The sequence below is a fragment of the Rhinatrema bivittatum genome, chromosome 6 (assembly GCF_901001135.1).
Source record: "Rhinatrema bivittatum chromosome 6, aRhiBiv1.1, whole genome shotgun sequence".
In the NCBI taxonomy this organism is placed as follows: Eukaryota; Metazoa; Chordata; class Amphibia; order Gymnophiona; family Rhinatrematidae; genus Rhinatrema; species Rhinatrema bivittatum.
The window spans coordinates 326136460-326163390 of record NC_042620.1 but is presented as its reverse complement, the minus strand read 5'-3'; the positions used below and the strand labels follow the sequence as shown (position 1 = coordinate 326163390).

At 42.2% G+C, this 26931-nt stretch overlaps 1 protein-coding gene across 1 annotated transcript in view; it reads left to right on the top strand.

Moving 5' to 3' along the window:
- AMMECR1 (Alport syndrome, mental retardation, midface hypoplasia and elliptocytosis chromosomal region gene 1) overlaps positions 1-26931 on the top strand; it is a 285290-nt gene that overhangs the window by 120443 nt on the left and 137916 nt on the right.

The window sequence follows — 26931 nt, the reverse complement described above, 5'->3', positions numbered from 1 at the left end:
CCCCTGGACCCCCTCTGTCTCCTCAGTCACTAGGCACTTATAGGAGTTGTAGTTTCTTGATTTTCTGGGTTATTTTTCTTCCTTTCCCAATTGCCCACTCCTAGGCCTTCTTTAATTCACTTGAGACTACAATGGGATGCCTCCATTTACAAAAATGTGTGGCATGCCAACTTCCATGGAGGCAGGAGAGCTACGGCTCTCCTGCCTCCATGGCCAGAAGGAGAGCTACGGAAGCACTGAAAGCCCCACCACTCTCGCGTCCCAATTTTAAAACAAAGGGAGGGAGGGTGGCAGAGATAGACATGAACTCATCAGTGGGAGGGTAAAAGGGAAGTCGGTGTGATGCAGGCAGCTTACTTGGTTAATTACCTTGCCTGCCACATGTGGCTACCAGGGTTCCTCCACTGCTGCTACTCCCATTACTAGTAGTGCTCGGTGCATGTTTTCCTCCTCTTACTCAGCACGGGGATAGGAGAGAGGATGAAAGGCCTTTTCATCTTTGCGGCCAAGCCTTTCCCTTAAGTCCTAAATCTTCAGCCCGTCTACCTGAACTCCTGGCAAGGGACGGTTATTATATACACCAGGGATACATCTGGATCTTGAAGCTATTCACAAATGGATTGCCTTTGCTGGATCCCAATGCTATGCTAATTGCAAATTCTGATTTGGTTATAAGCTTTCTATTGCCTCTCTTCATTTAGATGTATTGTAGTCCGCCTTGGGAAAAGGCGAAATATCAAATGTTCATAAATAAGGAAACGCTGCAGTGAGGGAACATGAGGTGGTCAGTGCACTGCCTGCTGCACGAAGTGGGGCCCAGCTCTTATAATATGATACTATAGGGCTCGTGCTTTAGGCAGGAAGAGGAGGAGTGCACAAGCTACCGCTGGAGTTTTTCTGAGTGCAGAGCCTGGGTGCTGGTCTAGATCTGACTGGTTGGGAAACGCTGTACCAGCGTGATGTCTCCGTCATAAGGACCTTAATGTGAGCATGTGTTTTGAAACAAGTACATTTTCTGGGTCAAAGAATCTGGGTATTTCCAGATTTATGTAAAATGACTTGAAAAAGGAGGAAAGCTTTTCTGGCAGTGTGCCAGGAGACTAGGGCTCTTGGCACTGGAGTGTTTCTTGGCTACTCTTTTATAAATGCTTGGTCGGTTTTGAGAATGTTAAGTGTATTTTCTTTGAACCCTCTCAATGTAGGTTTTTCTTAGACACAGAATAATGACAGCAGAAAAAGACCAAATGGCTCATCCAGTCTGCCCAGCAAGTTTCTTATGGAGGTAAATACCGCTCCATGCAGGACACCCCCATGTTTCTGTTTAGGGTAGTAATATTTACAATCAAAACCAAACAACTGTCAAACTCATAACAAAATTACTGCCAGCAAACTTTTATTTGGGGTGAGCAGGCCTTCTTGATTCAGACAGGGCTGCTTGAATGTGCTTTGCTTTTGGCCTTGGCCATAGAAGCAGTCCTGTGCTTTTCCCCTAATATCTGCATATCAGTACCCTGGACCATAAACATCTGTGTTGGCTCTCGTCTGAATCCATCTCCTTTTTCTCCTGCCATCGAAGCAGAGAGCAATGTTGCAGTTATGTCAAAAGTGTCAAGGTTAGTAATCCCCAGGCCTTCTATTAAGGGTAGTAACTGCCGCTCCATGTCCCCCATGCCCCCTCTTTGCTTCATTTCCAACCTCTAGCCTTTTAGGGATCCACAACGATTATCCATGGCTGTTTGAATGAGTTCACTGTTGTCCTCTCTAAAAAGTTGACTTGCACTAGGATTGCTATTGCATCTTAGATTGATGTAGTTTGAGGTACTCTGGATAATTAGAAGTAGCTTATATCTAGCTGCTTAGTTTTTCCTTAACTTTTACTTTCTTTGAGTTCTTGCTCCTGGTTTTTATCTTCTCCGACCCTTGTTTTTTGTGAGCTGCAAATGAAGTGATATTTACTTCTCTATTTCTTATTAGAATTGCTTAAACTGTTTTGTTTCAGTATCTGTCGGAGGAGTCGTCTTAAAGATAATTACAGAAGAGATGTGCTAAAATGATTTGACAAGTTGGTAGTCTTTCCAGAAATACAGAAATGATCTTTAGTTGTCATTTTTTGAGGAAGGGTTAGCTGGTTTCTAAGACGCCATTTGGCAGATGGATAACAAATGTTATCTTTAAGACGTACAAGGCAGGGTTGGGGGCTTTTTGGCTCCAGGCTATGTGAGAGCTCGCGTGTGAAAGCAGTGGCAGAATTACAGAGTGGAGGTTCTGTGGCATAGGTTTGAAAGACAGCTAAGATTTGCCAACTGTGTTTAACGTCACCTGGGAAAGGCACCGCTGAGGTAAATCCCCACATGGTGCAGGCTGCGAGAGCTTAACAGAAGAGAAATTTCTCCTACCTGCAAATATTCTTTCTGTTGGTCTCTTGCCAGACTGAACCAGACCTGCCTTGGTAAAGGGGAGTATGTGAGAGGATGTGATGTGGATGTGGTGTGAGTGTAGTGTGGGTTTATGCTCCTATTCTAATTTGTCTCCATTTTCCCCCCTCTCAGAATTCTTATTGCTAGGGACATTCTTGGATAGAGGGAGGAGGAGCAGCAGAAGTGAATCTGGGAGGAAGAACGCATGGGAATTCTTCCATAGAAGATTGGTATTGGTCCAAACTGACAAGAGACTTAACAGAATTAGCAGGTAAGAGAAATGTTCTTCTGCCACGTCAAAAGGGCGCTAGTACACACAAGGAAGGAGGATATGAATGCTACCCTGTTCCTAGTTTGAGATTTTTCTTAGGAAAAGATCACTGAGCTGTTCCACCACCATGTTTTGTCTTCTGTAGCTTACAGACATTTTTATGTCTTTAGCCAAAGTTATGGGATAAATACAGAGGATCCTTATTTGCAAAAAGTGAAGAGATAGCGAGAGTGTGACACAATGGCACCACATGTCATGGGAGTAGGAGTAACCTGCAAGGAGCCGCAGTTACAACCCTAACGCAAGTGGTTTGACTGTATAGGATTTAGAGGAAGGCAATGGGATAAGCTGCCTTACCTACACTAGAACATTTTGTGTTTCATTCGCTTTGAGATTACTTGGCTGTGAGTGGGAAATGTTTCAGAACTTACTGTGAGGTGAGGGGGGAGCAGAGATAGCCACAGAAAGTTTGCTGATACGTACATTTTTTTTGTTTTAACCACGTTTCCTTCTGCTCATTTGGACTTCTGGCTCAGTTAGAATTAGGGCTGGGATTTGATACCGTGACCCTTAATTCAAGGCTACTTGGGTATTTGTTTTGTTTTCTTTTATATCCTCTCCCAACCTGCTTTAGTCCAGTTATTGCAGCTGAGGGCCGTTCACCAGAGCACCTTCTGCAACCTGATCCTTCCATGTGACAGAGGCCGGCCAGTGGCGCCCGATAGCCTGTCACATGGAAAGGGCAAAGGGCCATCGGTGCCATTTGATTGCTGGCAGCCAACGGCCCGAGAGCGGGAGATTGCTCCTGGGACCCCTGCTCGACCACCAGGAAGTTTCGGCAAGTTTTTTGGGGGGGTTGCAATATCATGTAGAGGGTTGGGGTGGGTTTGGGTTTTTTACAACCCCCCACCCCAAAGGGACTTTCAGTAAGTCTTGGGGGGGGGGGGAGTCTTGGGGTGGAACCGCTCCTCGTCTTAAAAGCTAGGGCTTATTTTTGGAGTAGGGATTATATTTCAAGCCCTACTCCAAAAATCCTGAAAATCAAGCTAGGGCTTATTTTCAGGGTATGGTTTATTATTGGAGAAACACGGTAGGTAGATGTCCCAATATTTTAAGGTGTTTTTTATGGGGAACAAAATTTGGACGTTGTCAGCATAGACGTAATGAGATAAAATCTAGTCCAGTCAAGAGTTTACAAAGAGGCAACATATAGATGTTGAAGAGTATGGATGATAAAGATGAGCCTTGCGGAACTCCATACGGAAGGGGTATCTGTTTAGATTCTGTATGATTTAGTCTTACCTTGTATGACCTGTCTGATAAGTTTGAAGTGAACCAGTTAATCATGATGTCGTATAATCCAATTTCCCATAGTCTATTTAGGAGAATTTTATGGTTGATGGTGTCAAACACCACAGAGATATGGAGTAGAATCAGCAGATAAGATTGACCACTATCCAGACTTCTAAGGAGTGTATCTGAAAGAGAGAGAGGAGTAATGTTTCTGTGCTGAAGAACTTCCTGAATCCGTGTTGTGCCGGAAATATGTTGTGGTTTTCTAGATGCTCAGAGAGTTGTTGATAAACAACTTTCTAGAATTTTGGCTTATAAAGGGTAAATTGGAGATTGGCCTAAAGTTGATGAGATTGGATTCATCTAGTTGTGGTTTTTTGAGGATTGGCTTAATTACAGCACATTTTAGTTTGTCCGGGAAATACCATGGTCTAATGAGAGGTTGATTAGATCAGCTATGGCCCTATTAACCTTCATTCAGAACCCTACCATGTTCCCCTTGCTACGTTAAGAATATCCCCCTCAATCCTAATAATGCTGTAAATGAACGCTGTATGTATAAATGAACACTCTATGTACATCAATGCATCTACTAACCTAACACTTTATCCATCGAAAACGTATTAACCAATATGAATACGATGTTAATCCCCATCCTAACCTCTTAACATCTTACCCATCGAAAATTGTAAACCGTTGTGATGGTGAAACCGAATGACGGTATATAAAACTCGATAAATAAATAAATTAGATACTTGTTTCAGTATTTTTTATTGGAATGGCATCAAGGGGATGTGAAGCAGGGTTCATTTTTCGGATGATTACCTTGACTTCAGATGAAGCTACATTCTCAAAGTGTGCCCATCTGGCATCAAGTTTGCTTAGTAGCTTTATGGTTTCCTCGTTCGTAATCGGGTTTTTTGTAATTAAGTTTAGTATTTTATCTCTGAAGAATTGGGCAAATTCTTCACATGTTTTTGTTTGAGTGGGGGTGGGTTTTGACTAGGTTGTGTGAGGTCTTTAACATATGCAAATAGTACTCTGGGGTTAAACTGATAGTCCTGTATCTTTTTTGCGAAGAATTCTTGTTTGGCTTGTCAATGTCTGTTCTGTAGATATAGAGGATGGTTCTATATTTGTCTTTTAGATAATCAGTTGGGTTTCTTTTCCTTTTTTTTTTTATCAGTAAAGCCATCTAGAATAGTGTGGGTTACAAATTTTTATAAATAAATACAATAAAAATGTTTTGTACCTTTTTATTTTGACCAAGTTTTTCAAAGAAAACTGTTTCCCTGAAGTCACTTGTTAGCTTTTTAGGCTCTCTTCATAACTGAGTTATGTAATGTTTTATACTTTTATACCACTTTCCTTGAATTAAAAGTTCAACGCAAGGCAGTTTACATCCAGCAAGTATACTAATCGTATGTCAGGCTGGCACAAATATAGGTTTCAGCCTACAGTCAGGCAGTAGTGACAGTGGTTAACTAAAGGAAGCTTTCAAAATCTTCACACACTGTCTTTTGAAATGGACATTAAAAGGAGAAATCTTAAATTATTATTATTACTATTTATTAGGCTTTATATACTGCCTGTAAAACAATTGTTTCTAAGTGGTACACAATAAAAATGTCTTGTAACTGCATCTGAATTTGCAAATGAATTTTGGGGCTAGGCCTGCTGGCTTAGCACTGTGATGCAGGAGATCTGGGCTCAGTTCCCTGAGTCCAATGTCTGCTGCTTAATCCTGCCAGGGCTGGGGATAATGTGAATGCAACATTCACTCACTAGGGAGGAGAATGCAGGGGGAAGTCCAGCCATTGCACAACAGCTGAGCCTACAATGACTCTAGAAAGTGTACACTCTCTCTACCAAAATGTTCACCTCTTGTTACCTTATAGCCTGGAAGTAAAATGTATTAAACCAGTATATGTTGAATGTATCCATACACTCTACCTTGCAGTTGCTAAATGAAAAATATATTCCAGAATCCAAAGAAAATGAAGTAGAAACAAAAACATCAAATTACTTGGAGAAAGGTCAACTCCCCCCCCCCCCCCCCCAAATCCTTGTACGTCTGTAGCAATCCTAAATACTTAAAGCTCTGGTGTAACCAGTCACCTTCAAGAGCACTCACAAGTGAATTGGCCCTACCAGTCTTACATTGTTTGATTCACATCGGCAGGTAGTGCCTTTCAAAGTAAAGACCCAACCATGCCCATCAAGTTGCTGTTAAAAGAACTTGGAGCAAAATTGTGGAAAGGCACAGGTCTGGGGATGGTTAAAAAAGAATTGCAAAGTCCTTGAATATCCCTCTGAGCAAGGGCAAGATGGTAATTAAGAAGTGGAAGGGGAATAGCACAACCAAGACCATGGCTAGATCAGGCAGCTCTTCCAAACTGGATGACTGAGCGGGGAGGCAACATAGAGGCCAATGGTAACTTTGAAAGAGCTGCAAGACTGGTCAAAGTATATATGTGGCAACCATTTCCCAAGCACTCCACAAAGCTGCTCTGAATGGTAAGGTGCAAGAAGGAAGCCATAAATCAAGAAAGCTCACCTTGAATCCTGCTTCAAGTAGAAGGAACACTCGAGATACTGTAGCCATGTAACAAAGTTTTATGGTCTGATGAAAGTAAACTAGAAATCTTTTGTCAGAATGGCACAAATCAACACAGCACGTCACCCAGAGAACACTATCCCTATTTCAGAGCATATTTCTCGTTGGTATTTATTTTATTTATTTATTTATTTATTTAGAGTTTTTATATACCGGCAATCATGAAAAACATATCTTGCTGGTTTACATCGAACAGGAGTGCATTATATACAAAAACTAGAACTGTGGTGTCCGAAGGTACAGTTACATTTAACAAGGGTAGCCGAACTAGGAGAAGGAAGAAGAGAGGAGAGAAAAGAGATGGTTAAACAATATACAATTTAAATATAGTATACAAAATAAATGTTATATACAAGAGGAATGGTGTTTTAGGAGTCATTGGAATGTGTCATTGGGTTGTGTCCGGAAATGCTTGTTTGAATAACCAAGTCTTAAGTTTTTTCCTAAAAGTTGGGAGGCAGGGCTCCTGTCTGAGGTCTGTAGGAATGGAATTCCACAAAAGAGGGCCAGCTGTGGAGGTGGCGCGATCTCTTTTGGTGATGTGTCTGGTCGTTTTTGCTGGGGGAACTTGGAGGGAGCCTCTATAAGCATCTCTAGTATGGACTGGGGCATTTGTCAGGATAAGTGGGGACAATGAATGGAGAAACATGCTTGAGGAAAATGTGCTGCCCTCTGCAGGAAGTTATCTGTCAGCATGAAGCAAGCTGAAGCACATAGCCAAAGCTATGCTGGAATGCTTAAGGAACAAATAGGTCGCGTCCTGGAGTAGTCTAGACCGAGCCTCCAACCTCAATCCAATCAATGTTCCCCAAGGAACTTGATAGAGCTTAAACAGTTTTGTAAAGAATAATGGTCTACTATGGACCAATTTAGGGCTGGAAAGTTGGCGACGTAGCTGAAAGTGCTGCCAAAGAGGTGACCACCAAGTATTGACTCAGTGGCATTGGAGTCTTGTCTATCCAATTGCTGGATTTCAGTTTTGTTTTTTGGACATTTGTTCCCCAAACAAAATCTTTTAATCCTGAAAGGTGTGGAATATGATGTGTGGATGAATGGAAAAAAACTGCACATTTAAATGCATGCAGATATGATGCACAGATGCATCACAATGTGGAAAAGGTTTAAGGACTCCATAGCCACTATATTTGTGCCAAGCTAGTCAGCGGATTAAAAATGTAAGAAAAATCCCAGATAACTACATATGAAGGCTCGCGTCCTTGCAGCCCTCGGAGGTTCTGGTTTTGATTCAGCTGAAAGCCCAGAGGTGCGGGTGACACTTTGACAGTGCTCCTGCTTTAAATGCCAGTCATGACGTGCTGGTAGCTCCCTCATGTTGGCTGACAGTATAAACAGATTGGGCTTCTGCCAAGCACACTGCATTCATGGAGCTGTATTAAAGCCTATTAAATGACTAGCTGTTGAACATATTAACAGTCCCACGTGTACTTTGCTAAAATAAAATGGCAGCTTATCTGTGCACTTTTATTCTATCTTTAGGGAAGAACATTTGCAGGCTTGTTAGAAAGGCTTCTGTGCATGGGCACAGCATGTAGTACCATGATCTTAATGGTTGCATTCTCTTTGTGTAATCTCAGCTTGACTTTTTATTCATTAATCGTCCTGGGTTTCTGCAGGATATCAGCAGTTATTTCCTTGCTCGCTCCTTAGGATGCAGTTTTAGATGCAGCTTGTTTCTTGGATCACAATACTGTGTTAGACCGAAAGGGAAATCTTGTGACACACTCTCCATAATGAACCCTACCTCTTAGTTATAAACTTACAAAATTGTCAGTCAGATTCCCAGAGGACTGTCCTGTAATGTAAAACTAGCTTTGTTTTATTGCTTAAAACCTATGCTTTTTGTTTCTGTAAGACTGAAGCACAGAACAAAAGCCTTCCTCTTATCAACCAGTCAGCAGGTATAGCTTTTCTATAATGCTGCTATATATTTAATCTACTGTCAGCATTTTTTAGTGGAATATGTAAAACCGCTCTGCTGTAGGAGAATTAACAAGCTCCACAAATTTTGTTTGGCTATGTATAACTGTTGCTCCAAACAGCTTCTAAAATTGTGAGTTTAAAATATTTCAGCCTTCATTTTATGTTGAATACATTGTAACCTTGTGAATCTTTGTCTAGACTGTCTTGCCTTAGGTTGCCTACCTGACCAGAAATGCCAGTGCCACAAATCGATATAAAGCTGTGTGTGTGTATTTTATAACTGCAGCTAGCCAGTGAGCCACAACTGTGGGAGTGTACTTATTTCATAAGCTTGCCTTAAAATGTTTATAAAACAGTTTTACCAAAACAGTTCTTGTGTTGAGTGGCCTGGTGAGATACTGTGACATCTGGCAAGTTCCAGTTCATATGTTTCTCGTGTTCAGGGAGCGTATAAATACCTTGAGGCATATCTTCAGTTTCAGTATTTGAAATGTTTTGGGTTTTTTTTTACTTTTGGAGAAGCATTTGGAGCTGCTTGGAGGTAAAATAAAACCGACAGTAATATACCATTGTAAGTTATTGCTAGACTGAAATGAGTGAAAGAAGTCAATTAAAGTACACCAGGAGATGGGAAAAAAAAAAGATATGAGTAGAGGCTTTGTATAAGATACTCCAATGTACAAAATAAGAAAACTCTTTAAAGCTGATCCTGAAAGATGCCCAGCATGCACAAAGGATAGGAGGCAAGAGAAAAATCTCAGTAAAGATAGTTATAAATACTATTGTGTGTTTATAGAGGTGGAAACAAAATAAGATCTGTAATAAATAATTTAGAAGTGTGAAAAAGGCTAGCTCCTGTAAACAAATGGCATGTATGGTTTGCTTTGTAAATCACCCAATAAACAGTCAACCCTTGAATGCACTTATGCCGGATCTTTTCCTCTGGAAGTTCCATCTTCAAGGCTGAGCTGTGTTTAAGGGAACTAATTTCCATTGCCTAAGTAAAACTTTAAGTGCATTGCAAAAGTTAAAAAAATGAACTCCAAATCACAGTTTTGAACCAGTGATTACCTGTGACCTGTTGATGGTCGTATGGGAGTAAAAACGTAAAGCTTCCTATGCAGGGGTATTAGGAGGATTCTCCTAATTGCACTACTGCATGTTTGTGAATTTTGGTCAGTATTAAAAACTTTTGAATGCTGTTTTGGTGGTGTTTATGTATGGTTTGTAAACACTTTTCTGCATATAATACCTTTTATATCCATAAGTAATGTGCTTACCACTGTTGCTGTAACATTGCTACCGGTGGTTCATTGTGTGCCCGTAAGTGCTGTATGCACTCTAAATACCTTCCATTTTTATTATATGCATGAAAACTTAAAAGAAATAGAGAGGTCTGCCATAATGCAGTGTGTAAAGCTTTCTTTAGTTGTCTTGAGTTCTGTGAATGGCTCAAGGTCCAGCCTGCAGGCTTAAATGGCAAATGTAATTAAGTTCTTTGCCTTTCCTCTTCTGAGCACTGAATGAGAGGGGGCCTTTACAGAACCTAATTCACACATTGCGAAACCTGCTAATTACTTAATCCTTCACAGAAGAGCTGCAGCCTAATTATAGAGCTGACAGGCAGCTGCTAGAGCACCCTACTAAGACTGGATGAGAACAACTTGAAAAATATATTTTAGGGGTTAGGATCATAAGAGGATTTTTTTGAGTCTCACTTTGATTTGTGCTACTTTTCAAGTAGCTTGTTTACTAAGGTTTAAGTTGGCGCCTGACCATTTGTCCATATTACATAATTTCATATAACTTCTTCTCAGCAGACACCCATGACCAGAACAGCAAAGATATCAAAAAATTAGAATTGTGGGTCTCTGACAGAGGTATGTCAGGAAAGTTGTACAGCGGTGCATTTGCTGCTGTTCTCATGCTACCTCCTGCATTTTAGTATATGGATCATCTTCCTTTCACAAAGTGTTACTGATATTCGTTTACCTTTCCTTCTGATTGCTCATAAGCTCAAACCATGTTCTCTTCTCAACCCCCAGTTTGTAATGATCATTTTTTTGACTGTTCCTTATAACTGCTATTCTGTTGTCATTGATCTATACAAAGATTTAAAAAATTAAATAAAATACTGAGAGCAATCCAGTAGCTGCTCTGATATTAGATTTCTCTGAGACCTTTCACTTTTCACTAACTCTTTGTTAAAAAGTTGCATGGTAAGTTTTTTTTTGTTTAGCAGTTTCCTCCTGTGAGGACTACAAGCAGGATGTTAGTCCTCACATATGGGTGACATCACAGGATGGAGCCCAATCACGGAACACTTTTGTCAAAGTTTCTAAAACTTTGACTGGCACCAACTGGGTATGCCCAGGATGGCACTAACCTTGCAACCAGCAGGGGTCCCCCTTCAGTCTTCTTTTTTCCGCGCAGCAGTAGCCACGCGGGTTAAGGAGCTCTACAGAGATCCCTGACAGGAATTTTCCTAACGGAATTACTTCACAATTTAATACCCCACAGGGATCCCCCTATTGAATTTTCACTTCTGCGGTGGTCCGGTAAGTTTTTTACCCGGTTCCAGTCGATTCCTGTCGGGTTCGGCCCTCGCGGTCTACTGGCGTAGGGGTTCCGTTGATGCCCCGACTGCACTCGCACAATGTCCATTACAGACCCTCACAAGGTCTGTATAATGTGCTTAGGGAGCGAGCATGATGTCCTTACTTGCACCAAATGTGCCCTAATGACACCAAAAGGTCGCAAGGCTAGAATGGAGAAGATGGAACGTCTCTTTCGGTCACAAACCCCGACTCCGTCCGAGCCGACACACTCTACGTCGAGCCAGTATCGTGCACAGACTGGTGTCCGACCAGCATCGACGACTCCGCAGCCGTCGACCCCACTCTGTTCTTCCTCAGGAAAAGGACCGAGGAGATCGTCGAGAAAAACATCACCATCGACACCGTAGGTCTCAGACCATTGAAGCAGGCCAGCCCTCTATGTCGCCATTGTCTGAGCCGCCGTCGAAAAAAGCCCGTCCAGAAAAGGCACCGTCCCTTTCTGTGTCCGGGTCACTGAGGCAACCCTCACCTGAACTGGTGATGGGAGCCGCGATTCCACTTCAAACGGTGGTCCCTCTGGCTACGCTGCCTCCTCCGGTACTGGGGCTGCATGCTCCAGGTGTCTGAGAGGAATTGGATCAGATGATTCAAGAGGCCATCGGCAGAGTGATGCAAGTCTTCAAGATTCCTCCAATGCCGGTGCTGATTCCTGAACCGGCTACCGATCCAGTTCCTGTAGCGCTGGCACTCCTACTGACAAGGATGGAAGCGCTGCTCACCACTTTTCCGCCGATGGATCCAGGGGCACCAATGGGCCCGGTGCCCTCCTCCCCAATTCCTCTCATCGACTGAAGGAGAAACACCATTATTCCTTCCTCCATTGGGAGTCCTACCGATGCCTCAGCCATCAATTTCACCAGTAGCGTCTTTACTACCATCGGTGCCTCCGATCCGTCCATCGATGCCTCCGGTGACTCCCTCGATGCCCTTAGTGCCTAAACCAGGACCTTCAGGAATACCAACATTCCGTCCCTCTGAGGATCCTAGGGGTGCTGGTGATGAAACTATGATCCATGGACCGATGACTTGTCCCAGGATACTGATGACTTACCATCACCACCATCTCCTGCCGAAAGCAGGAAACGTTCTCCTTCAGAGGACTTGTCCTTCATTAATTTTGTGAAGGAAATGTCTGAATTGGTTCCATTCCAACTTCAGACAGAACAGGATGATAGACACCAGATGATGGAACTTCTGCAATTTCTGGATGCTCCTAAAGAAATCACCTCTATCCCTATCCATGATGTCCTCTTGGATCTTCTAAAGAGGAATTGGGAGCACCCTGGTTCGGTGGCACCAGTCAACCGAAAAACAGACATCACATACCTAGTCCATTCAACTCCAGGTTTCCAAAAAACTCAACTGGATCACCATTCAGTGGTTGTTGAGTCAGCCCAAAAGAAGGCCTGACGCTCCAAGCCTCACTCTTCTTTCCCTCCAGGGAAAGAGCAAAAGTTCCTGTATATCATAGGTCGGCGTGTCTTTCACAGGCCAATGCTTATATCCCGCATTGCCTCTTACCAACTCTATATGACCCAGTACAACAGGGTCCTCTTTAAGCAAATGCAGGACTTTGCTGAGTCCCTACCTCAGCAGTTTCAAGAGCAATTACATGCCCTGGCTCAAAAAGGATTAGAAGCAGGCAAACAGGGTATCAGTAGCAGCTATTTCTGAGAGGAGGTGGGCTTGGCTAAAGTCTTTGGACCTACGACCTGAGGTCCAGCACAGACTATCCGACTTGTCTTGCACTGGTGACAACCTTTTTGGTGAACAGATACAGCAAGCAGTGGCATAGCTCAAAGATCACCATGAGACTCTTTACCAACTCTCCTTGTTGCCTTCTGAATATCCTGCTAAACAAACATTCAGAAAGGATTCCAAAAAGTCTTTCTACCGCCAAAGGAAATCATATCCTCCACTGTCCAAAGGTCACTCTACTAAGCCTTACCCAAAGGCAAAAAACAGACAACCCCTCAGCCAGGTCCAGTATCTGGTTTTTGACTTTTTCCTAGAGAACAGCATTCAGCCTCCACTATTACATGTTCCAGTGGGAGGTCGATTGTGCCACTTCAGCAACATCTGGCACACAATCACCTCAGACCAGTGGGTCCTTACCATAGTTACTCAAGGTTATCACCTCAACTTTCTCTCTATTCCGCCGGACTCCCCACCTCAGCTGACGTGGGGAACATTCGATCACTCACCACTTCTGGATCAAGAAGGCTCCCTCCTGCGATCCAGAGCAATCGAACCAGTGCCCAACAGGGCCTAGGATTCTATTCTTGGTACTTTCTAATCCCAAAAAAGTTAGGTGGCGTTCGCCCGATACTGGTCCTTCACACCTTAAACAAGTACCTTCAAAGAGAAAAGTTCAAAATGGTAACATTGGGTTCCCTCCTTCCCCTTCTGCAAAGGGAAGACTGGCTCTGCTCTCTAAACCTCCAGGATGCTTACACACATTGCAATAACTGTCTCATCGCAAATTTCTGCGATTCCTGGTAGGCCCAAAGCACTATCAATACAGAGTGCTACCATTTGGCCTGGCATCTGCACCATGAGTCTTCACCAAGTGCCTCATAGTAGTAGCAGCATTCATCAGGACTCAAGGTGTCCACGTCTACCCCTACCTCGACGATTGGTTGATCAGGACTCCTACCCAGCAAGCTGCTCTGACGTCCTTACGTCTCTCCTTGCATACCCTGATCTCCCTAGGGTTTCTCATCAATTACCCAAAATCCAGCTTAGTCCCATCACAAACCCTGTCATTCATAGGAGCAGACTTGGACACCTTCAAGGCAAAAGCATGTCTTCCTCGAGAACGAGCTCTCACTCTCTCACTTTTCTTGCCCATCAACTGCAGTCTCGACAACGCTCAACTGCACGTCATTTCCTAGTTTTGCTGGGACACATGGCGTCCTCTGTACATGTCACTCCAATGGCTCATCTTGCCATGAGAGTCATGCAGTGGACTCTTAAGGTCACAGTGGATTCAATCATCTCAACCACTGTCAGCCATTGTCCACATCACCAACCCACTTTGCCTGTCTCTGGCTTGTGGAAAAGTCATCCAATCTCCTCCAAGGCCTTTCTTTCCAGGCTACAGATCCTCAAATAATCCTTACAACCGATGCCTCCAACCTCGGCTAGGGAGCACATGTTGCCAATCTACAAACTCAAGGGACCTGGTCTCCAGAGGAAGCCAAACACCAAAATATCCTGGAGCTATGAGCAATCAGATATGCTCTCAGGGTGTTTCAGGATCGCCTTTCCAACCAGGTCATCCTGATTCAGACAGACAACCAGGTGGCCATGTGGTACATCAACAAACAAGGAGGAACGGGCTCCTACCTCCTGTGTCAGGAAGCTGCGCAGATATGGGCGGAAGCCCTTTCTAAGAGCCGTATTAGTGTCACATATCGCTGTTGCCAGCTATGTTGGACACAATACCAAGAGAACCTCTCTACCAATCATTTGGGATTACATCAGGACATCCTCCCGTTGTTAGCAATGGGACTCTGCACTGATTAATACTCTGGTTTCTGGCTCCTAATTAAGGACCGAAATTCCAGATGCATTCGCTGATTTGCTAAACACGAGATTCAGCAAACACTGTCTCAATTGCATGTCCACTTCGATACCTGGCGACAGGTCTCGACGTTTTCTTGTATAGCGCACACAAATGCGGGTACGACTTTTACCACTCTCACTCCCGTGGGAGATTACATGATATCCTGATTATGTCAGCCCCGCCAGTTGGACGACACCTGGTCTCTCAATTTGCCGGATATCAGAGCGGCCACCCCACTTTGTACCAAGGTTCAGGGTACAGTCACCTGGACACTTCAAAGCGCACGGGGGGGGGGGGGTGTTTAATCTCACTATGCTTTGTTTCAACAGAAAGTAGTTACTCTCCACCCATCCTGGACCTCAGAAATATCAACTTTCTTCAGAAGGGACAGGTAAAATGGTGTCTCTCTTCACCATGCTTCCATATCGCAGTAAGTAGATTGCCTCTAATCTTTCTATGTGCTTCATGGTGAGTCAACAATATTACAATCTCAAGCCCTGCCAGCTACACCAGCTTCGGCAAGTGGGGTATTTCATTAAATCACTATCGGTGACTGCTGTTTCTCTACGTAGTACAACATCATTCATGCTTTTCCTTGCATGGACAGCTGCATAACCATAGTCAATCCAAGCAAGGAGCTCTAACTTCTTCATGACTCACTATAAATCTACTACCTGGGATTGCTGTCACTGCCATAAATCCCTTATAGAACACTTCTGGACACCACAGTCACAACGACCTTCCTGTCCAGCAACTGCGCAGACATTCTAACAAATTCCTATATGTCCCTGCGTGCATATTCCATAACTTCAGCCCCTCAATTCTTTCATTGTCTGGCCATGAGGTTTTTTCACTATGCACTTTCCTCATAGATCCAAAATTGCTATGGGTTAGGTCCAGTGAAATTTCATTATCAGTGGGTCTAAGCTGTTCAACCGCTTTCGTCCCTCATCCATATTGCAGATCTAGAACCAAAACCTAGTCTGGTCCTGCTAATGCTCGCATTTATTCAGGGTTGTAAAGTTTGACCTAACATCTTCTCAACCCAATATGCGTCTATTCCGCTCCAGGCACAGTTTCACATGAACTTCCTGGAGTTTGTAGCCATGTTATGCCCTTATGCCTTCCAATCTGCAACAAATCTTTGTACATACAGACAGCATAGGGACAATGTGCTTTTCGAACACACAAGCATGCATAACCTCTTAGCTACTCTGCTAGGAAGCTCTGCAGCTCTACCCTTGGCCCTTGCTCGCTCCATGCATCCTCGGGCCACTTATCTAACAGACTTACTGAACGCACTAACAGACCTTCTCCATATAGGTTTCCATCCTCTCGAATGGTCTCGGACTACATGTGTAGCGAGAGAAATCTTCTAGCGCCGAGGTCAACCGAACTTGCCCTCTGCGTCCGCATCGAACCATATGGTGCACGGATTCTCCGCCCTACACATGGTTCCAATGCGTTCCCATAGGTGCCTTTGTTCCATCAAGGCCCTCTTATATATGTGTCTCTTCCGCTGCCTCGCATAGCCAGCACTCTTCTAATGCTGAAACGGGACGGGGTTCACTATTCCTCAGACCCACGTCCTGGCCGAGACCAGTATGCTTTCCATACTTCTCAGTCTCACACCAGTAACCAATTCGCCTTCTCACAAGTCAGTCTCATTTCATAGACTCACTGATGTTCTCAGGTACTGGTAGCGTCACAAAAATCCTTCCACACCCAAATCTTACCATTCAAAATGGCATGATTTACCACATGAGGCTTACAAAAGGGTTTTACCCTTTCTCTTTTTTCTACACTACTCTTTTTTCTTACTCCCTCAGATTCTGTCACTGTACTCATTTTACCCATTGTTCTGGGGGGTGATTTCAATATGGTGTTAGACAATGCTATTAATAGGCAACCAGCTAGACCCCCTTCACATGCTGATCTCACAAATGGCTTCCATTTTTATATAATAACCTGGACTTAATAGATGTCTGGAGAGACCTTCATCCTCTGGAGGAAGGTTTTAGCCATGTCTCTAGGGCTGATGGCTCAAAATACCAGCTGGATTACTTACTAGTGAGGCTTATTTTTCGAAGGTGTTTGTCTCTGAAATTGGCTATTTCAGACCACGCGACTGTGTGGTTTGATATTGAAGAAATATCTCCCCTAGTGGCTAGAAGTGGAGATTACCTCCTCATCTTTATTATGATAACTTTTCATTCTTACCTGAGGGACAAATGGAGGGGAATATGCCTACTTTAATGAAGAGCACCAGTCCAATCCTGTTCTTTTTTGGGAAATCGCGAAAGTGGTGTTGGGTGACAAGGTAATAGCTTATGTTGCTAAAAAGAAACGGGCGTTGGCTAGTGGTATTCTGCAGTTAGAAAACAATTCCTAGTGGCTAAGAGGCATTATTGTCAAAATCCTTCTGTTCAGAATAGTACCAGTTTTTACACAGCCCAAAGTGCCTTAAACTCATCCATCAGAAAACAAAGAAAAGCTTACTTTATTATAATTATAAACTTTTTCAGTATGGTAATAAGCAGAGAAACTTCTGGCTTACACCATCAGAACCTGGGAAGATGACTCGCATACTAGTTTTACAAGACTATACAGGGCAGGTAAAACACTCTTCCAAAGATATGGGTAATATCTTTTTCAGGTACTACCAGGACTTATACAGTTCTGACCCTTGTGAGATATCTTCCATTCAGGCTTACCTAGCTAAGACTGCTCTGCCTCGTGTGTCTGAGGAGGATCTTCGACATTTGAATGTGCCGATTGCACTCTCAGAATTATTAGCCATTAAGTCCTTTGCACTTTGTAAATCTCCTGGTCCAGATGGCCTACCCAATGAATTTTATAAGATCTTGTCTGTTGATGTCTGCCTTTAAGTAAGCTTTTTGAAAATCTGAATCCCTGTTTTCGGACTGGAGTGCAAATAAAACTACTATAATTGTTCTCCCAAAGCCAGGGCGGGATCCCACTCTATCCAGTTCATATCAGCTGATTTCACTCTTGATATGTGATATCAAACTTTTGGCAAAGATTATGGCGAATCACCTATCATCATTTTTGCTCAAGTTAATATTACCTGTGCAGGTGGGGTTTGTCAAGGGCAGACAGGCAGTAGTGAATATTAGGCAAGTACTGGCTTCCATGGATTTCTCTCTTAAAAAATGTTTATTAGATAGCATTGATGCAGAAAAAGCATTTGATAGGGTGAATTGGCTGTTTATTTTCGAGGCACTCAGAGCATAGCCAGTTTATCTCCTTTCTCACTGCACTTTACTCTAGCCCACAGGCTGCCATTCTGGTTATTGGGGAGTTTTCTAGGGATTTCATGTTATCTAGGAGGACACGCCAAGGGAGCCTCCTGTCATTACTGCTTTTTGTACTATCCTTGGATCCTCTTTTAAGGATTCTAAACTCTGCAGACATACATGGGATATAGTGGGAATGCCACTTTCAAATTGGCAGCCTTTGCAGATGATTTACATAGAAACATAGAAATGATGGCAGAAAAAGACCAATCGGCCCATCCAGTCTGCCCAGCAAGCTCCCACACTTATTTTCCCATACCTATGTGTTTCACCAACCACCAAGTTCAGGGCCCTTATTTTATTTATTTATTAGCTTTTATTACGACATTCGTGGGGTACATCATGCCGGTTTACAATGTAACTGAAGGAGGAAAATACAAAAAAACCAGGGTGGGGGGAGGGGTGCAGCTAGGAAGAGAGAAGGGGCAAGAGGAGAATAGGAACCTGATGGAAAAATAGTGGAGAATAGTACCTGATGGAAAAACAACCAAAGAACATATGTAACATTGCAAACTTACACTCAAAAATTATACACTGTGGATAATGTTGGTAACTGTTTGATTACCCTTGTAAATGTTGGTAACTGTTTGATTCAAATTTCCTGCCACACTCTGTCATTGATGCAGAGAGTAATATTGGTTGCATCAAAGATGAGCATAAGGCTTAATGATTAAGGGTAGTAACCGCCTCCTCAAGCAAGTTACCCCGATGCTTATTTACCCAGACTGCACAGATCAATGCCTTGTTGGATGTCTGAATGTAAACCCTCTTTTCCACATTTCTCCCTGCCGTTGAAGCAGAGAGCAATGCTGTATATGCATTCAAAGTGATGTATCAGGCTTAATTGGTTTAGGGTAGTAACCGCCGCAATAAGCAAGCTGCCTCCACGCTTATTTGTTTACCCAGACTGTTTAGTTCAGTCCTTGTTGGATGATGTCAGAATATAAATCCTCTTTTCCACATTTCTCCCTGTCGTTGAAGCAGAGAGCAATGCTGTATATGCATTCAAAGTGATGCATCAGGCTTAATTGTTTTAGGGTAGTAATCGCCGCAATAAGCAAGCTACCCCCACGCTGATGTAATTTACTGATGCATATTGCCAATCCTGTCTGATCTTTACAAGTAGCCCCACAAGAAACTGCAGAATATTGTCCCTTTGTGGGATTCAGGCTGAATCTTGATAAATCTGAGGCTATGGCAATTGGCTCTTGGAATATTAATGTGTTGGGGGGTATTTTCCCTCTTAAATGGGATGGGAATCAATTAAAATATTTGGGCATTTTGCTTCCCAGGGATCTCTCTGCTCTTTATCAACATCTCCAAATTGCAAGAGCAGACTGAGAACTCCTTGCAGGGCGGCACCTGCCTTTATCCTTGACAGGTCCCATTCATGTTCTTAAAACGACTGTTCTTCCCTGATGGTGTTGTTTTGGGGGTTTTACCTGTTTCTCTCTGAAACCATTCTTAGGAGGCTGCATGGGTCATTTTCTTTGGAGGGTATGTGTGAAAAAACAGACTGGCTTTGAAGGTCCAGATGAAATCTCCTCAGAAAGGAGGTTTTGGGTTGCCAGGCTTGCAGATATACAAGCCATTAACCTCAGGCACATAGGGGATTGGATTTTCAATATGAATTTTTATTCAGATGGGGCAGATTTTCAAAGGCTACGCGCGTAACCCGAGAAAATCTGCCCCTGCATGCGCCGAGCCTCTTTTGCATAAGCTCAACAGCACGTGCAAGCCCCGGGACGCGTGTATGTTCCGGGGCTTGCAAAAAGGGGCGGTCCGTGGCCAGGGGTGTGGCCGGGGGCGTAGTGGCAGTCCGGGGACGGGGTAGAGTGCTCTGGCACAGTGGCAGCCCTCGGGCAGGCGTAACTTTTGGAGTAAAGGTGGGGGGGATTTAGTTAGGGATTGGGGGGTGGGTTAGATAGGGGAAGGTTGGGGGGGGGGGGGGTGCGGGCCGGGAAAAAAGTTCCCTCCAAGGCCGCTCCGATTTAAAATTGGGTGTAAATTTTAAGATTTGGCCCATAGTGCCTTGGAAGCAAGGTTGATTGCTCCTATTTCTCGTCGGTTCATACTCCAGGCCAATTACTCTTGTTTCTTCTTATGTACAGACTGCAATTTTTGTCTTGCCCCTCCGCAGGACATGGCGGTGGCTTATGTCTTGCTTGTGCTCCTGCTTTATCGCCTTTTTTGCCAATTCAGGGGAATGTGGGTTTTTCTTTGGGTCTGGGCCCTTCATCTTTTCATGCGTGTGCCTTGAAGGGGTTAATATTCTTTGCCCAATTGTTTAAAGCAGATAGGCCTCTCTTGTCCTTCCCTGATTTGTGTACCAGGTTCAACCTGCCCCTGAAGGACCTTTTTTCCTATTATCAAGTTAAAAACATAAGAACATGTCATGCTGGGTCAGACCAAGGGTCCATCAAGCCCAGCATCCTGTTTCCAACAGAGGCCAATCCAGGCCATAAGAACCTGGCAAGTACCCAAAAACTAAGTCTATTCCATGTTACCATTGCTAATGGCAGTGGCTATTCTCTAAGTGAACTTAATAGCAGGTAATGGACTTCTCCTCCAAGAACTTATCCAAACCTTTTTTGAACCCTGCTACACTATGTGCACTAACCACATCCTCTGGCAACAAATTCCAGAGTTCGTCACTATGCACAAACCCTTAATGTTGCGGACCTCCACAATCCGAAGTGGTAATTTCTCTTCGACTGGTTCAGTGTGGAGGAGCCTAGACATTCAATTTCTTTTTTTTTTTTTATAAAGCTCTGGTAAATAAGTTTAACACTTGGTCCTTGTTCATTGCATGGATTAAATGGCAGCAGGCATTGCAGACCCAATTCCTTCTATCAGCTTTTGTTGCTAGCTTCTCTGCTGTCTGAACCATTATATGCAATGTTCAAATGAGCGAAACAATATAAAATTCTGTACAGGTTGTATATTTCATAGCATCAAGCTCGTCTAGCTAAATTTACGGACTGTGATGTGTGTTTAAAATGTAACTAGGGAATTGCTCATTTGGGCCATTCTCTGTGGAACTGTGGTCATGTTCAGATCTTTTGGAAGCAAGTCTTTCAATATGCTGGCTACATATTGGACCGTATCAAAAACTAAAGGAGATACAAAGAAACTTGAATAGTCCAAATCTTAATAAATTTATGTAGAAATTTCTTTGTATTCAAAGTGGCAACTCCATTGCTCAATTGAATTCTTGGAGTGCATAATTTTGGCTCCTTATTTTGTACATATTGGACCGTCGCTTACCTCTATGTCCTCAGACATTATTTGGTATTTTTGCGACGACATTTTCAGGGACCATGAACCAGAAGTGAAGGATTAACAAAGTTTTCATTCTAGCAGCCATGGCTATCCTTTGTGTCTGGAAACATCCGGTTGAGCCCTCCACAACTCAATGGCACAACAGTATTCACACTCTTCTGACCATGGAACTGCTCTCTTCTTCTTTTTGGGTTAAAAAGTGAGCATTGGATGTCTGGATTCCCTATATAATGTCACTACCACATAGAACTCTGAGTCAGATTCTGAACACTGTTGATTACTAAACCTGGTTTGTATTGTAGATCTATGTCTTCTCAGTGGGGGTGGGGGGAAGGGGTATAGGGAGGGGTGGTAAAAGTTCGGCTAGTTTCATAAGTTGTAAATGAAAACTGCATATGCTTTAAACCTGTATTGTTTGCACTGAGCATTCTTAATAAACAGATTTCAACATAAAACAACTCCCTATTTGCTGCTTGCTACATTCCGCCCGCCAGCTCTTGGAACAAAGGAAGCACACAAAAGATTGTCAAGCAAAATGTGGATTTTGTGATCCTTAAGTTACATTAGCAATGCCGAACTAAATGAGTTTATTTCTACTTTCATAAAAAATTCACACATGATAGTCCTTTATGCTGTCATAAAGAGTATGCTGACATACGAGTTCTCAGCTCTTGATCTAAGTGGTATTTCATATATGGTAATGGGCACTAGATGGACAATAATTCTTTGTAATACCTTCAAACACATAATAAAGGCCACTACAATGCAACATGCAAATCCTATGAGCAAATAGATTAATACTTTTGTTCCCCATCCTTTAATCTGTTCCCATGATGATTAAAAAAAAACCAAAAAAACAAACACACACCTTTTGCTACTCTGGCTCAGCTAGCCAGTCAGGGCAGATTATGATTGTCTTCTAAATGCTTGATTAAATTAAGAATTATAGGATACAATCAGTATCCTCTACACAACATTGATGACCTATGTGGTCTAGAGAGTATGGTATAAACTACCATGTACATTAACAGTAAATCCAGGGCCAATCTATGATCCAATAAAGTAGCTGTTATTTCTCTTAGTTGAATGGCAGTATGTTTTTGTGATTGTACTGTAATGTTTAAAAATAATTCCACAATTGCCTGGAGATACAGAATACTTGTGGCCAAGCTGGCTGTACTATGGCCAGCTCTAAATATAAGTGCTGAAGCCACGATGAGGCTATCTCTTTCAATTAAAGTTAAGGGATCCCATGTGACAGCTTCTTCCAGCTTGCTGCATTGGTGCTTAGGGGGTAAACAAATGACCATTGAACAACGGTGCTATTGGAATCAAAGGAAAGGGACCACAATCGGGTAAACCTTATCGGGGGTTTATATAATTTAACCACTAGGTTTCTCAGTAACTTAAGCATAAAGCTATATACTAATAACTAATTCATTATAAACAAATCATAACTATATAGCAGTATTTTGTCATAAATGACAATGAGAAGTAACATAGCAATAATATCATCAAGCCAGTATCAAAGCAAATGAAAAACTTAAGAACTTATTCCTAAAAATGTGCTAGAAAAATAAAATGAGCATTGAAATGAAATTGACATAAAAGAAGGGTTCTGTAAAGAGTTCGTAACTGTAACCATAACAGTCCCAAAAAGTAGTACAGACGAAGACAAAGTATGCAGCATAGATAGTCTCTCTTGTGTCTCTGTGCTTGCATCAGGACTTGTGGAGAAACAGATTAATTCTGATGACAAACAGGCAAGGAAACCCACAGTGATTCCTGCCTGGTACAGTAAGGGATAAATGCAGCAGGTGAGAAGTCCAAACTTTAACATTATCAGTTCCTTTGTACAGGATATTGTTCCTTACTTTCACATACTCTAAACCTTTTTCAACTAATCATTCATCCACTGCCCATCCAATTAACTGAGGCCACTTTAAACTTATAAAGTCTCTCTCTCGCTGTCTTTCTTAGACATTCATCTATAAATCTCTTCAAATAAGCATTGTCACATTCTACATCTCATTCTACAACGTACAGATTCTTTCACTAAATAAAACAGTCAATATTTCACTGCATATATAACAGGGATAGAAAATAAGAAGAAATTTATGAACACAATTGGTCATGTGTGAAAGGAGAATGTGCTTTGCCCATTCAAGTCAGAAGAATGCAGTTTTTCTCCCATTTCTTGTAGTGGGATCTCAGCAGTAGATCTCATTTGTATCAGACATACAGACTAATAATAATAAGCACATCTACCTGATGCAGAAATGAAAAGAAAAGTGTAAACAAAACATACATTATATTCAGGAAAAATGGACAAGACAATCTGTTCTAATTTCCTGATCAGAGCCATTCACAGTCCTTGGGACAATTCTGATGTGGCTCACATCCAAGGAAGTGACCCAGCGTCTATTGGGCAGTGTTAAATAAGGGCTAACAGTTGTACGGCTCTAATAATATCAACTACAGAATTTCTTAACAGCTTCTTTGAAGGAAAGGAGTGCTTTTTAGAGTACAATTTCTGCCAGAATTTGATGAAAGCCGGGGGGGGGGGGCACGCATATCTTCCTCTCTGTCACTTTGAGGAGTTGCAGATCTCACTTTGGTTCAAATGGGGCTGCTTGAACATAGAAGACTTACTAAATTCAGTTCATCTGCCATAAAAATCAACTGTCTGTTTTTATAACTTTTAAACAGAAAACTAGAAAAACTAATTATTTAGTGCCATAGAAACAAATCTATTCCTCTGCATCTGTGTAGGAAAGACACATTCAGTCTTGCATATCCCCCACTTCCCCCTCCTCACTAGCTCTGTTCCTCTTATCAGTAAACTCAGTTAACTCTTCAGCTCTCTGTGTCCTTTCAGGTTCTAAAACTTCAAATGAATCATTAATAACCTCATTAGAGGGATTTTCATGTCCCTTTGTGATCAGATCCTGAATTTCTGCATAACTGTGTATTTCAAATGCAAATGCACACGGAAACTGAGCACAGATCCCTGGATCCACAACTGCTGGGATTTGGGAACACAGCAGCTCTTCAGCTTGATGCTGTAAATCGGTAATACCCTTCTGAAGTGTATACTGATGATCAGAGCCATTGTGGCAGACCCGCAAACAGTTCCTGACATCTACCGACCTACACCGAGAGAGGCAGGTAACTTAATAACATAACATAAGAGGTCATTGGAACTCTGATCCAACAGAATAATGTTCGTTACTGGTCCAGCCAGACACACTATCAGAAACCTGGTCAGTGGGAGCATTACTAGACTTACACATGATCCTAGTGTTAACAGCAAGAAGTTAACGTATTCTTTTTGTCACTCTCTGGTACTTATTCACTGTATGGCAATATATCTAACAAACTAGAAGACAATTACCATCGAAGGATATCCTATTTACTTAAACAGGATTTGAACCATTTATTTATTATTTATTTATTCGGTTTTATATACCGATGTATAGTTTTTCAACCTTCACATTTGTACAAAATCTAAAAAAGAACAGACATGATACTTAAATCAAATTATTCAAATTAAATACAATTTGGTCATAAAATAAAACTGAAATAAAAGGAATTAATTCATAAATTAAATCACTTAAAATGAAATTAAAAATTAATTAAAATGAAAATAAAATCATTTGCTCAATTCTGTATCAAATGCTTGATTAAAAAGCCACGTTTTAGCGCCTTTTTAAACAGTTTCATATTTCTTTGTAGCCTTAATTCAGGTGGCATAGCATTCCATAGTTTTGGGCCCGCCAACGAGACAACTCTTTCTCTGACAGTAGTTAGTTTGGCACTTGCCATGGAGGGAACAACAAGAAATCCTTTGAGGGGTGTGTATATGTAACATTGCATTCAGCCAGTCAATCTGTTCAGCATAAATAAATTGCTTTATGAATCAAACAGTGTGTTTTATATTTGACTCTTGCATCAATCGGCAGCCAATGAAGTGCTGCTAGCACAAGAGTAATATGTTCTCTTTTGTTTAATCCTTTTAAAACTCTAGCCGCTGAGTTCTGTAAAATTTGAAGTGGTCTTAATGTTGTTTGAGGGAGACCTAAATATATAGAGAGTTACAGTAATCTATAATCGTAAACACTAAAGCTTATTGCTTTTTTGGTTTTCCATTCCAGTTTGTCTCCATATTTATAATTTGTGGACTTTCTGTACTTGGTGAAGGTCAGTTCTGTGTGTGTGTGACCGAGGTGAGGTATTTTACTAGCATGTAGGCATTTGTATCAACCTTAGTTGTGTTTTCTCAATAGGACATGCATTAGTGGTAAATTACCGTCTTTCCATAAGGAGGGGTATTATGCCTGCCAGCAAAGGGAGTTTGTTTTGCTTTTCCTGAGATCTCATCAGAACCAGAATAATCTTTTTTGTATGGTGAGTTGCACAGGGTAATGCCCTAGATCTGCTTTGCACTCATTGCTGAGGGTCGATGGGGTTCCTGTGGATGCAGAGTGTATATTTGCATTTAGCCCTGTGACGGTCACATGTTCAGGCGGGACACACCTGACACCATCTCTCAGATGTGTCCCGGCTGAAAAAAGGTTGAGAACCACTGCTCTAGAGAGTGAATCGGAGATTTTTCTGTTTCCTGCTTCTGGCAGTTTTTCTTGTTCCTGATTTTTGTTTTCTAGTCCTTGATGGACTTATTAGGAAACTCTTGAGGGGGTTCTCTCCTATTGGAGTGTTTTAATGTCTTAGTTTTCTTTTCAGATGGTTTTGTTTTCATAGGAATGGTTTCCTCGACTGCACCACTCCTTATACCAGTAATATCACTGAAGAGGTTTGGTTCTCTGTCTTCATTGGCTGGTAGTATGATATAAATTCATATGTCTGGACTAATCTTGCAGGATTCAAGAAAAGGAACTTAGCAGGCAAGATAAATTTCTCCTTCTGTTTGCTGGTTTACTGGAATTCAGTTTTATGTCCCATAATCTGTTGGAGAAGTCCCACATGGCTGACAGGGTTTGGTGTGAGAATCACCACATAATCCAGGGACAAAAGGAGGGATTCTGGAGGGGACAGGCAAGAGGATCCCAAAGGGGCTGGTGATGAGTCCCTGAATTACCAGAAGAACTGGAGGGAGGCCCTGTACAGAGGCACAGGTGGTAGTTGGCCAAACTATTGCCTATGATTCTGCAGCTATGGCCTTAAAATTGAATAAACTTGGGGCCCTGGCTATATCTGCTTAGACTACTCAAAAAATGTCTAGTAGCCTTCTCAGAGGACAGGGATTAAAAGCTATTTCTTATTTCTGTTGAGATATAGAAAATATTTCAGTTCTGCCCTAGAGGAAAAATAATAAGCCTCTATTGTTGCTGCTTCTTCCCAAGAAATTGGAAGGGAAGGAAATCAGTACTGAAGTTGAAATGGTTAAGTGAATTGGCCTGAACTCAAGGTGGAACCAATAGATAGAAATCTGATGCCTAGCTCCACAGCTGCATCACTGAATATCCCCAGAGAGTGTTTTATTAATTTCTTAAGTCGGAAACAGTGATGATTAAGTAGTAAAGGGGCTTCCCAAATAGGGCACCTTTAAGACCATTTTGGATATTGATGTGTAAGGGTTTCTAAAGT